We start from the raw sequence: 12,516 nt of genomic DNA, 5'->3' as shown, positions 1-12,516 counted from the left end.
AGCGTATGGTGGTGAGGGACGAGAGAGCAGGGAGGCGCGCGGACTAGAGAGCTAGGGTCACAGACTTTCAGAGCTGGTTCTCCATGGAGGGAGGCAAAGGGGGGAGCTCCACTCCCTCCTTTAAGCAGGTAGTAGCTGGTAGAGGGAAAAAACCAGTTGAAGAGGAAAGAGGTCCTTCTGATGATCTAAGGCAAAGAAATAAGGAAGTGGAGCAGGATGGCTCTAAAACCAGGGGACCATGCAAGCCCAAAACCTCAATCGTGCCCAAATTAGTTTTGAATGATCCTGCTCTGTAGGCACATAGGGACCACATGCAGACGTATGCAATCATTTGTAAATTCATGGGCTTATGGCCCACTGAAAAAGCTTTACAAACTTGGATTAAATACCACTAGAAACCAAAAGGAAGCATAGAACTTCATCTGGGGTCAAAAGTATTTTTCACTGTAGTCTTTGCAAATATTGACGACAAGGACAGAGTGTTTGAAGGAGGGCCCTACTTTTACGCAGCTACAGGCTTGTATATGTGTCCATGGGTGATGAATCTTGTCCTAGAACGCGAAACTTTTACCTCAGTTCCGGTTTGGGTAAGACTCTACTCTTTACCTTTTGGATTATTTCTAATTGGAATCCTTATCTGCCATAGGAAATAAGCTAGGGCATTTTGTCAAAGCCTCTAAGGCCACCAGAAGAGGGAAATACACATCCTTTGCAAGGATATGTGTGGAGATGGATCTCTCTGGAGCTCTGCCGGATGAGGTAATATTGGAAGTGTTTGATGAAGAATGGGTGCAAACAGTGGATTATGAACACATCCCTTTCAGATGTCGTAAATGCCATGAGCATGGGCACCTATTTAGAGATTTCCCTCTCAGTAAAATAGAAAACAAAAGTAAAACTCACACCATGAAAGATACTGAAAGCTTTCATAAGGTGGTCCAGAAAGGAAAAGGGAGCAAACGGGGACCAAAACTACCTCATACAGACAAGCAACAGGCCAGTCAAAACAGGTTTCAAGCCCTAGAAGAGGAAGAAGTGATAATGCAAGAAGATCAGATCAAGGGAGGCAGTCCAGTGGAGGAAGAGAAAGAAGAAGACGTTGAGCAAACACAAAACAGAAATAAACAGAAAGTAGACATGATGAGTGACACAGATCTGGAAATGGACCAAGAAATGACCCAAAGTGATATGGAAATGGAGGATCACGAACTACAGGAAATTCTTCAGAAAGAGAATCTTGATCTAGAAGGTTTCTTGAAACAAGGAACCAGAGAGGGAGTGGATTCGTTACCTCAAGAGGAGTTCCACTGAGTTCAACAGTTGTTCATCTGGAAAAGTCAGAACAAAGGGTCAGAAAATAAAAGGAAAAATGAAAAACAGGGTAACGAAGGAGTGAAAGCTATGAAAACCACACCAGGATTAGCACCAATAATCCCAGGAAAGAAAAGGGGCCGGAGCAGAACGAATTGTTGATGGAATGTGGAAAGCTAATGATAGACTTAGGTAAGATGAAAGATCTATCCAGTTACTCCTTTACAAATCTTTAATAATGAAGTTTACTTCTTGGAATATAAAAGGTCTAAGTAGTAAAAGAAAACAAAGATTATTAAGTAACAAAATGAAACAAGCAGCTCCGAATGTGATCTTCATTCAAGAAACTAAATGTTCCATTCAAAAAATAAAAGAGATTCACAGCAAATGGCTCAATAGATTTGAGTTTCTGGAAGTCAAAGAAGAGAATACAGCAGGAGGAATTCTCATGCTTTGGAACCCCCAAAAGATTGACATTATAGATGCTGAAGCATCTAGAGATTACCTTTCATTGGTAATTCAACCAGTGGGAGATAAGGAAATTTACCTGGTTACGAATGTGTATGGCCCCCAAAGAATGGATGGTAAACTCAGGCTTCTAGATTCCCTACAGGAGCTTAGGGAACGACATGCAAAAATCCCATGGATCTTAGGGGAGATTTCAATATGATTAAATCGTTGTCTGAGAAAAAAGGAGGAACCAGAATTCTAAGCAAAGACTCTTGTGCTTTTCAATCCTTCATAGACAATATGAAGCTCATGGATATTGTTATGAATAATGGTACTTTTACTTTGAACAATAAAAGAGGAGGAGAGTATCAGGTGGCCTCAAAATTGGATATTTCATAATTTCATAAGATCTTATGATCAAGGACAAGAACATAGTTGCTAGTGTTATTCCCTTTGGTGGCTCAGATCACTGGCCGGTACAAATGGATATTCAGGGCATTGGCAAACCTAGGAATAGACCTTTTAGATTTGAAAACATCTAGCTCTCCCACCCAGACTTCAACAACAACATAGCCATCTGGTGGGCAGAAGATTTGGAAATTCAGGGCACAAGAATGTTCCTTCTTCAAAAAAGACTCAAACATATCAAACTCCGGCTCAAGGAGTGGAATAAAAAGGAATATGGCAATATTTTTGAAGCAAAAAAAATTGTTGAAGGAAAAATGCAGAAACTCAACCAAACCCTGATTATGGAGGGTTTTGACAAAGAGAAAAATGATCTAGCAACTAAATATCATCAATATTGGGAGAATTTATGTAAACAAGAGGAGATTTTTTGGAGGCAAAAATCCAAAGTGCAATGGCTAAAAGAAGGAGAATGCAACACCAGATTTTTCCACAGATCAACTATGGAGAACAGAGCTCACAACAGGATTTCTTAAATCAAGGACGAGGGAGGTAACATGCTTAGCACGCATGAAGATATCGAAGCAGTGTTGGTTCATCACTTTCGTGGCATTGCACAGGAAACCAGTTCAGACAGGGAACAATCCATCAGGGTTATTTCTAAGCATATACCTAAGCTGGTTTCCAGAGAGGACAATTTCAACCTCAATAGACCAGTGTCAGAAGAGGAGGTTAGTGAGGTCCTAAATGAGATGCAAAATGGTAAGGCACTAGGTTCGAATGGTTTCAATGTAGACTTCTTTAAAGCTTGTTGGAATATAGTAAAACAGGACATTCTGAACGTAGTGGAGGACTCCAGAAGGGATAAAACCATTTTGAAGGCTCTTAATACCACCTTTATCTCCCTGATCCCTAAATAGGACTTGGCTCAATCTCCTGATAGGTTCAGACCCATTGCCTTATGCAATGTTGTCTACAAGATTATTTCCAAAGTGGTGGCCAATAGACTCAAACCTCTTCTTCCCACCCTGGTGTCGGCTGAACAATCGGGCTATGTGGAAGGTAGACAAATCCTTGACAAAATCATTCAAGCTCATGAGGTGGTGCATTCATTGACAATCAATAAGAAAGCCGGAATGATCATGCAACTGGACATAGCCAAAGCCTATGATAAACTGAATTGGACATATATCAGAAAAATTCTCACTGCTTTTGGGTTTGACCACAATTGGATCAGATGGGTTATGGCCCTAGTTACTTCTCCCAGTTTTTCAATCCTTGTTAATGGCTCACCCTCGGAGACTTTCACTCCTTCAAGAGGCCTTAGACAGGGAGATCCACTCTCTCCCTTTCTCTTTATACTCATGATGGAAGGGTTGGGTTGAGTGATCAGGCATGCTAAAGTAGTTGGTAAAGTCAAAGGTCTCCAACTTTCTGAAGATGGTCAAGCCTTAACTCATCAACAATTTGTGGATGATACCATGTTGTAGGGAATCCCCACAGTCAAAGAAGCTCTAGCCTACAAGCAAATCCTGAGAGACTTTTCCATGGCTTCAGGTATGGAAGTAAATCTCTCAAAATCTAAGATTTTTTTCTTTAATACTCACATTGCTATTCAGAGAAATATATCCAGAATTTTGGGCTTTCAAAGGGAGCTCCTCCCCTCAAAATATTTGGGAGTTCCTCTTACAGCCAAACCATTACACAAGAGCATATGGGAGCCAGTAATTAACAAAATGCAAGATAAAGTTAGGAAATGGACTATTAGATCTCTTAATCTGGCTGGTAGGTTAGTGCTAACCAAGGCTGTCCTTCAATCTATCCCAGTCTTTATGCTCTCTGCTCTCCCAGCTCCACAAGGTGTTCTGCATCAACTCAGAACCATTCAAAGAGACCTCCTTTGGGGTAAGGAGGAAAGTCAGAAGAAATGGGCGTCCGTAGCTTGGGAAAAAATCGCCAAACCTAAGAACTTTGGTGGGCTGGGTTTGAATGATCCTGAGATTCTTAGCAAGGTTTTAGGAGCTAAATTATGGTGGCGATGGGTTAAAGAACCAGAAGTGCAGTAGGCACCAATTTGGAAATAAAAATATGCCAACACATGGCATAACAATGATCTTATAAGAATGTCGGGACACAGAAATGGCTCGCACATTTGGAAGGAAATAGTTTCTGGGAAATCAGAGAAGGAAACCTTAACCTTTTCTGGGAGGATAGATGGCAACAAGAACCTATTTTATTAAACGAAGACTTAAGGGATCTCAAAGAAGAAACAGATAGCAAAAGGCTTTCTAAAGTGAAAGACTTTTGGGATCAAACCAATAGTAATGGAAAATGGAGAACCTGGAGGAATTTTGATTTTAGGGATAATAACACCCTGAAGGCTAAAGCAGAAACTCTAAAAGATATGTTAGATCAGAGGAAGATTCTAAAATCAGAGGGCCACGATCAGCTAAGATGGGGTAACAATAATGAGGGTGATTTTAATCTCAAGGAGGCAAAACTCATTCTCCTTGACCTTAACTCTCAGGCTCCGGATAAGGTCTGGCTAAACCTTTGGAGACATCAAGGCTGGATGAAAATTAAACTATTCATGTGGTTGGTCTAGCATGGAAAAATTCTGACCTGGGATAATATTAGGAAGAGGGGCATTCTGGGGCCCTCCAAATGTTAGCTCTGTGAAGCTCAAGAGGAAACTATGGAGCACCTTCTCAATAATTGCATGTTCTCCTCCAGTCTGTGGGACTCTTTTGCCTCCATTTTCCATCAGACGGATAGGGACAAAGGGAATATCTGCAACACCCTAACCAACTGGAGAAGAAATTTTTCAGATAACGAAGTTCTTGCCACTGCTTGGACCATCTTTCCAAGCTTCATTGTTTGGAATGTCTGGAAAGAAAGGAATAACAGAATCTTCAAAGATGAAAAGAGGACTTCTCAAAGCATTTTTGAGCTGATCCTAAAACAGCTCAGAGAGATGGTAGGCACCATAGTGCGAAATCTCCCTAAAAACCCTCCCTCTGCTGCTGATCTAAGAATTCTCGGTGAGCTAGGCTTGCAGGGTATTTCTCCTCAGGGTCTGGATAGAAATGTTATCTCCCTGAAGAATGAGAAAGATTTCTGGCATCCTCCTCCTAAGGGTTATCTGAAATTCAACATTGATGGGGCTTCAAAAGGCAACCCAGGCATCGCTGGTTATGGAGGTGTGATAAGGGATGAGAATGGGAGTGTCCTTTTCATCTTCCACTGTCATTTGGGAAAGGCTACTAATAACATGGCAGAATTGATGGCTATGGAGCAATGTTTAGATTTCCTGGTTCAGGAAAACCAACAAAACATGATAGTGGAAGCTGACTCTGAAATTATAATCAAAGCGGTCAAGAAAATCAGCTAGGGAATCGTTGTGGTAAAAACACAACCCCCCCATTATTGATGTGTTCACTTCAAATAATGGGGACCCTTTCTATAAAATTTTGGCCAAACACTTTTTAAGATTTTTATTTAATTGATTATCCTACGCTTTTGTTATTTTTTTCATTTTCTTTAAATTCTTGTTTTGATTTCTTCGTTAAAATCGATTTTTTATAAGCTTTCCATTGATGCTTGTTTCGCCTCATTTGGTCAACTGGTTTGTAAATGGCACTCCTTTGAAATCCAATCATTTATCTCGCCTCGGTTAAAAATGCATAAAATGTACAATATTCCATTTTTGTAAAAAAATTAGTTCAATAATGCATTTATTTCAAATATTAACCCCTAGTTAGTTACTACTAACATTTTTTCATTTTTCAGCCGAATCATGAAGTATCGGGATTTTAGTAATTTACTCCAACTTCCCAAATTGATTACTAATCTCGAAAACCCAAAATTTCGAAGTGGCTGTAGTTTATTTTTCATTTTTATTTTCGAAGTAGCTGTAGTTTATTTTTCATTTTTATTTTGAAGTGGCTGTAATTTAATTTTTATTTTTATTAAAGTGGTTGTAGTTTATAAACTAAACTTCATTAAAATAAAACCAAAATAAAAAAATTGATGTTTAATATTAAATTTTAAATTAATTAATATAAAATATAATTCATTTAATTAAATTAAAATTTAAAACATAATACATATATAAAATAAAAAAATATAATATACAAAAAAAATTCGATCGCATCGAGGGATCGGGTCAGAAGTTTTGATCTGGACATATTTTAAATAACTCCGATACCTACCATACCCCTGATGCCGATTGTCGATACCCCTCCATAACCCGATTGCCGATTGCGAAAAGGGCATGAAGCATTAACTTGTTTTGGGGTTAGTTTAGTTTAATAAATTACTCATACGTATGAGTAACATGGAGTGGTAGTTATGAAATAGGTATGGAGTGAATAAAGGTAATGTAAGTTAGTTTGTATTTCTTTATTTTATTTATTTTATTAGTTTAAAATTTAATATTTAAATAATAAATTTTAAATTAATTAATTTAATTAATATATAAAAATTAATTAATTTAATTTAATTAAAATTTAATTATTATTTAAATTATTTAGATTAGTTAATTTATAAATAGTTGATTATTTTCGTTAGTTAAATATTAATTAATAAATAGTTTATTATTAATTAATTTAGTTTATGATTAATAATTAAATTGGAATTCTAATTTAGGATTAGTTTTTTAATTAAAATTTTGATTTTTAGCTCAGCAACAGAATTTCCAAATTTATACCAGATTTGACTCATCAACTTTGGAAGCTCATAGAATAAGTTTTACTTGGCCAAATGAGGCCTAAGATGGCTCATTGGAAAGATAAAATCAAGGACAACATTTCTGAGGAGGTTTCACTAACATATTTAGTCATTTATTGGGTCGAAAATTACGCAGAAAATCAAGCTCTAAATTTTGAAAACAAAATCAATTTTCTGAGTTTTATTTTCATTTGCCCAAGCCTTTTCTAATTATAGATCCATTCGTCAATAATATATTTGACCAATTAAAACATCCCAAACATCAATAGAGAACTTATATTTTATTTTCAATTATTTATTTAAATAGAATTTGATTGGATTTGATTTAATTGCCAGAAATGATATTTTAATTTTATTGATTGCATCTTAATTTATTTTGATTTCTTTTTGCAGGAAAACAGTGGAAGAAATATGGAGAAAATGATCTCAATCAATGAAAATGCTCCAGCAATTGAAGATTAGAATTTTTGAGCAAATAAAATTGGATTTAACAGATTTGCCTTCAACAAACTTTCCTCTCAAGAATTCCTTTGCAAATAGTATAAATGATAGATTGCAGAATGTAATAAGGGGCTACTCTCCTATGCAATTTTAGACTTCTAAAAGCACTACTATAATAGGAATTTAGAGTTGTAGGAGGGAGGAGAGAAAATCTCAGATCTGGGGATTATTGAGGATTTTCCCTTTGTATTTTGAATTATGCATGAAGGACAAAGTTTGCACTATTGTGGCTTTAGCTTTGAAAGTAGAAGTTCAAGCAATGTAAAGAGTTGTTCGAGACCAAGGACAGAAAAATGGATGCAATAAATTGGTATTTCTAATACTACTGTTTCAAATATCAGTTTCATTTTTATGGTAACAGGAATGTCTCATTTTATTCATGTTTGTGCACTATTGTCAATATGGGTAATTTTTCTCAATGTTGTTATTATGTATCTTTGTTCTTATGGATTAAATTCTGATTTCTGAGTAACTACTTACTCAGAAATCTGTCTTATAAAACTAATTTATTAAATAGTAATGTGTTGTGAACTATTTCCACATATTATTGTTTAATTATTGGATTTACTGATTTGATAATCAATATCATTTTAGTGAACTACTTCCTGAGTGATTGTTGGTTTATTATTTCAGTTAAGATGTCTCAATAGGATGTGTTTTGGTATCCATAATGTCAGTTAATTGAACTACTTCATTAACTTGATAATCATTATAAACAAGACATATTTACAATCTCAATACTTTAATTATCTTGCTCTTAGTTGGGTTATATCTATATTTGCCTAATTAAGATAGGATTAAGATTAGATTCTTTTCGCTTGCATTATAGAATAAGTTTGCAATTAGAGTAGTTTATATATTCTTTTAAGTCCTCTCCTCAAAGATGTAAAATTTTAGTTGTGGCTTGGCTGAACCCAAATCAGCTTAAGGGTCATTCTCTTGCCTGATCAGCAAGAAGAAGTGATCTAATATCCCTATCTATTGGTAGTTGAAGATACATAATAAACCAATAGCGATAGGGAGAAGGTAACTGGACCTAGTTAAACCAGTTGGAGCCACCACACCAAACGGAAAATGAGCTGCTTTAAGGTCCAGACCGGGTGGTTATCCCCTAATGTTGTTGCAGCGATTTTCGAGGTATCAACATTTTTGGTGCTAGGAGGGCCAAATACTTTTTATTTAATCACGATGGCTCCTCTTAAGCTTCCAATTTGGAGTTGTATTCATGGACGTGCATCTTCCAATACTACACCCGAAGTGGTAAGACTCTTGTCTCAGGTAAAATTTAATGGTAAGAAAATTTCTTCTGCTTTTAATCATGTTCTTCAATTTATTCGAAATGTTTCAAATTATGATTTTCAAGGAATTAATGAAGGCATTTTATGCAGAATTTTTACTCTCACATTTGCGGCAAAAGCCAGAAACTGGTGTAAAACTCTTCTGGTTGCCTCAATCCACAGCTCGGATCAATTTGTTACAATTTTCATTTCAAAATTTGACGGCTACGATTATGAATAGGTATGTGATGAAATTGAATATCTACGAAGATTTGAAAATGAGTCTGTTAAAAATTTCAATATTCGATTTCATTTGAATTGTTTAAGATTTAAAGTCGAAAATAACCCTACGGAAGAAGAATCATTAGATTGGTTTGAATATATTACTTCTCTTCTACCCATTCCTAATCCATATGAAATTAGTTCAAGCTTTGTTCCATCCACTTCTAATATAAATGGGAATTCCAATTTGAATATGCAAATAAATTGTGATGAAGTGGTTTCACAAAGTTTGGAAAATATTTCTAATCAAATGCAAGAAGACAACAGCAGCAATTTCGAAGAAAGAGCCACCTTGAAATCTGAAAGCTACTTTGAGGTAAATTCAGAAAATCAGATTGGAAATTAGCAAATGCAAACAGCAATCAAAGTAAATAATAACATGCAAACTGTTGTACAAATTTCTGAATTTTTCCATGATGAACAAATGCCGAAATCGGAGCAGCAAAGTAGCCTTCTTCAAGAAAGCATGAGTACACAAAGGAATGATTTAGAATCTGAAATTGACAATGAGCATAATGCACAAGAGTTCTCAAACAGATACAGTTTTAAATGCATTGTTTCAGGTTCACATTTTTCCCTTTATCTTGATATTTTTAATCATGGTAATTCTTTCCCTCTTGATATTAATAATATTTCAGAAAATGCAGAGGCTGATCTAAATGAAATACCAATTAATTTTTATCAAGATAAAGAAACAATAATTGATCATTATTTTGCCATTAATGAGCATGAAATTCTTGTTCCTCTTTGTTTTGGTATATTGGATGAGATCGAAAGGAATTCTAGAGAATCTTGTGAAGTTGTTTATGATAATTACTCTGACATTGAGGATGTTGATTTCTATTCTTCTCAAGAGAATCTTTATGATAAAATTCAGATAACATCTGAGAATGAGGAACATTTCAATTTAGAAATTATTCCAACCAATCTTCATTCTAGAGCAGCAAATTATCTTCATGATTTCACTATTCGAAAAAACATTCCAATTTATGATTCATATCATGATGAAACTCTCATTCCTACTTATAATCATAATTCGTTTTCTAGTTCACAAGTTGGAATTCAAAATTACTCAAATTCCATAATTCTGGTCAATCCTTGTGAAAAATAAATCATTTCAAAACGATCTCAATTGTACTGTAACATTAGTTGAAAAAATAGTGATTTCATTTTAGTTTTATTTCCTCACTTATTTTGTTTAAAATCAGATTTATTTTCAGATTTTATTTTTCAAATTTTTGATACATTACGCTGGCATATTCAACACTTTACTATCAAACATTCAATTGATGAATTGCCTTGTTGGGAAATTGAAGTTTCATATTATAACCATGAACATCAAGAGCTGTTAACATGTCAATGTCAATTGATGTTCATTTCTTATCAAAAGCTTCTATCTTCTCAAAGATAATATCAACGAGAGAATGTATTTTTACAATCTGGCCAGCAATCCAATTTAATTAATAATTTTCAATTGTATTTAACAGATTTCTATTCATTTTTCATTGACTCATTTGAAAAATATCTAGAAAGTTTTCCTTCAAGGAAAATGGTTAATAATTTATCATTTGTACATAACATTAATAATTTTTTTCAAGCTTTTGAATGTACAAGTTCATATCTACAATCTGGCCTTTCATCTCCTCTTTTAAACATTTCCCAATTATTAATGGAAATCCATCTAGATTTCTATGATCCAATTGGTATTGTACTGGAAAAGAAATTTCAAGAGAATGAGATTTTAATTAAGTTGCTAACAATAACTGTACATTCTAATTTTATATTTAATTTCCTCAGTTTAGTTAGATTTGTAGTTTTATTACTAATATTTCAATTGTATATACATGCAGGAATTAAAATGAGAAAATGGTTACACTGGAAATATGACTATACCTAGTCATTTTCATGTATATGGTTAGAATAGGAGTAGAGTTAATGTAGTTAATTTATTTTCAACAGTTCTGCAGATATAAATAAAGCAAGCAATCAGCCCTTTTCATATCATATACATTTTCAGTGAAACATTTTCTTCCTATCAGAAAGTTTTAATTCTTGTTTTCCTTTTTAAATTTTCTTGCAGCAATACCTCTACCCATGAATACATCTCTGCCTATTTCGAATAATGTATTGACAAAATTTAATTGAGTATGCACTTGGCACACATTCAAATCTGTGTTGATATTCTTCCACAAATTAGTGGCTTAATCTCATTCTAATCTTTAGTTTATTATCTGATGCTGCAAAACGCATCATATTTATTTACTGAAGGCATTATTGAACAGTCACTATAACAATACAGATTTTTCTCAAGATTAATTCGGAATGAGCAGAGGTAATAAATTGTTGTTTCACTTCAAAAGGGAAGCATAGTTTCATATTTATTTTTGGTAAATTTTATATTTCCTGAACATGAATAAGAAGATTTTATTTAGGCTGATTACTCACTCCAATTTAGAATAAATGATGAGATAATGTTGAACGAAGTCAGAATTTTGATAAATCCAAGGAAGAATTTGAAGATTCATGAGGTAAAATCTGCAGACAATTTTCTTCCAGGTACGCATTTACAAGTTCATTCTCATCTATTATTAGTTTCTCTTTTCCTTAGTTTATTTTTTTATTTTTGTTCTGTTTCATTTATAGGTTTTCATTTGTTTTCAAAACTTGAAGTAAGCAACAAACCCATTTCAAATTTGCAACAGGCTCAGGGAAATTTTATTTGTGATGCATTAGAATGTGAGCATTTTTTAATTTTGCTTTCATTGATAATTTCAATTTGATTTTCATATTGTTGATACTTCAATGAAAATATTTGCAATACTGCCATCCCGCTCGTCTTCGTCGATCATTTCATTCTGATATCACATCATCCACTTCACAACCATTTGTAGCGAAATATTTCATCGGAAATAGCTTTTAGCATTTTTGATAAGAAATTGTTCATAAAAGGTCTTCGATGTATTACCTCGCTCATATGCTAGATCGCATTTCGCATATCGGAGGTTTGCAGTTGAAGTATACTTCCATTATCGTAAAATTGTCGATCTCCGATAAACGACTTTACTGATATTGCGATGACCACATAATTTCGGATCCGATATGAAATTCAAATCAAGTTTATAAAATATCGTGTCCATTTAATCGCAATAGAAGTAGGGGCATAACTTTAAAGCGTTGATGTTGTGGATCCGATATGTTATTAAATTTTCATCATAAAATTATCGCATCCACTCTTCATCGCATATTGGCATATCAAGAATTGTTATATCATGTGCTTAAGATTGCCGATGGTCGATCGTGCCGATTGCCAATCGCCGATTAGTCACATCATTCATCGCATATCAGCATCGCAAGAATCATATTGTGTTACATCGAGTGCCAAAATTTTGCTAATTGCCGATATCGCAATCGCTTCATCGCATTTTTATTTATGCTCACATCACATTTCCGACTCTACGATGTGCGATGTGGGAAGCACAGTGTAAATATGCCCCGATCCGCAATATAACAATTCTTCAATAGTGTGATCGCTACATCTCATCGCACATATTTTCTTCGCATG

This window comes from Pinus tabuliformis, chromosome 8, assembly GCF_031772625.1.
Source record: "Pinus tabuliformis cultivar Carrire ecotype Pingquan chromosome 8, CPIR1, whole genome shotgun sequence".
Taxonomy (NCBI): domain Eukaryota; kingdom Viridiplantae; phylum Streptophyta; class Pinopsida; order Pinales; family Pinaceae; genus Pinus; species Pinus tabuliformis.
Note: the sequence above shows the minus strand (reverse complement) of the source record.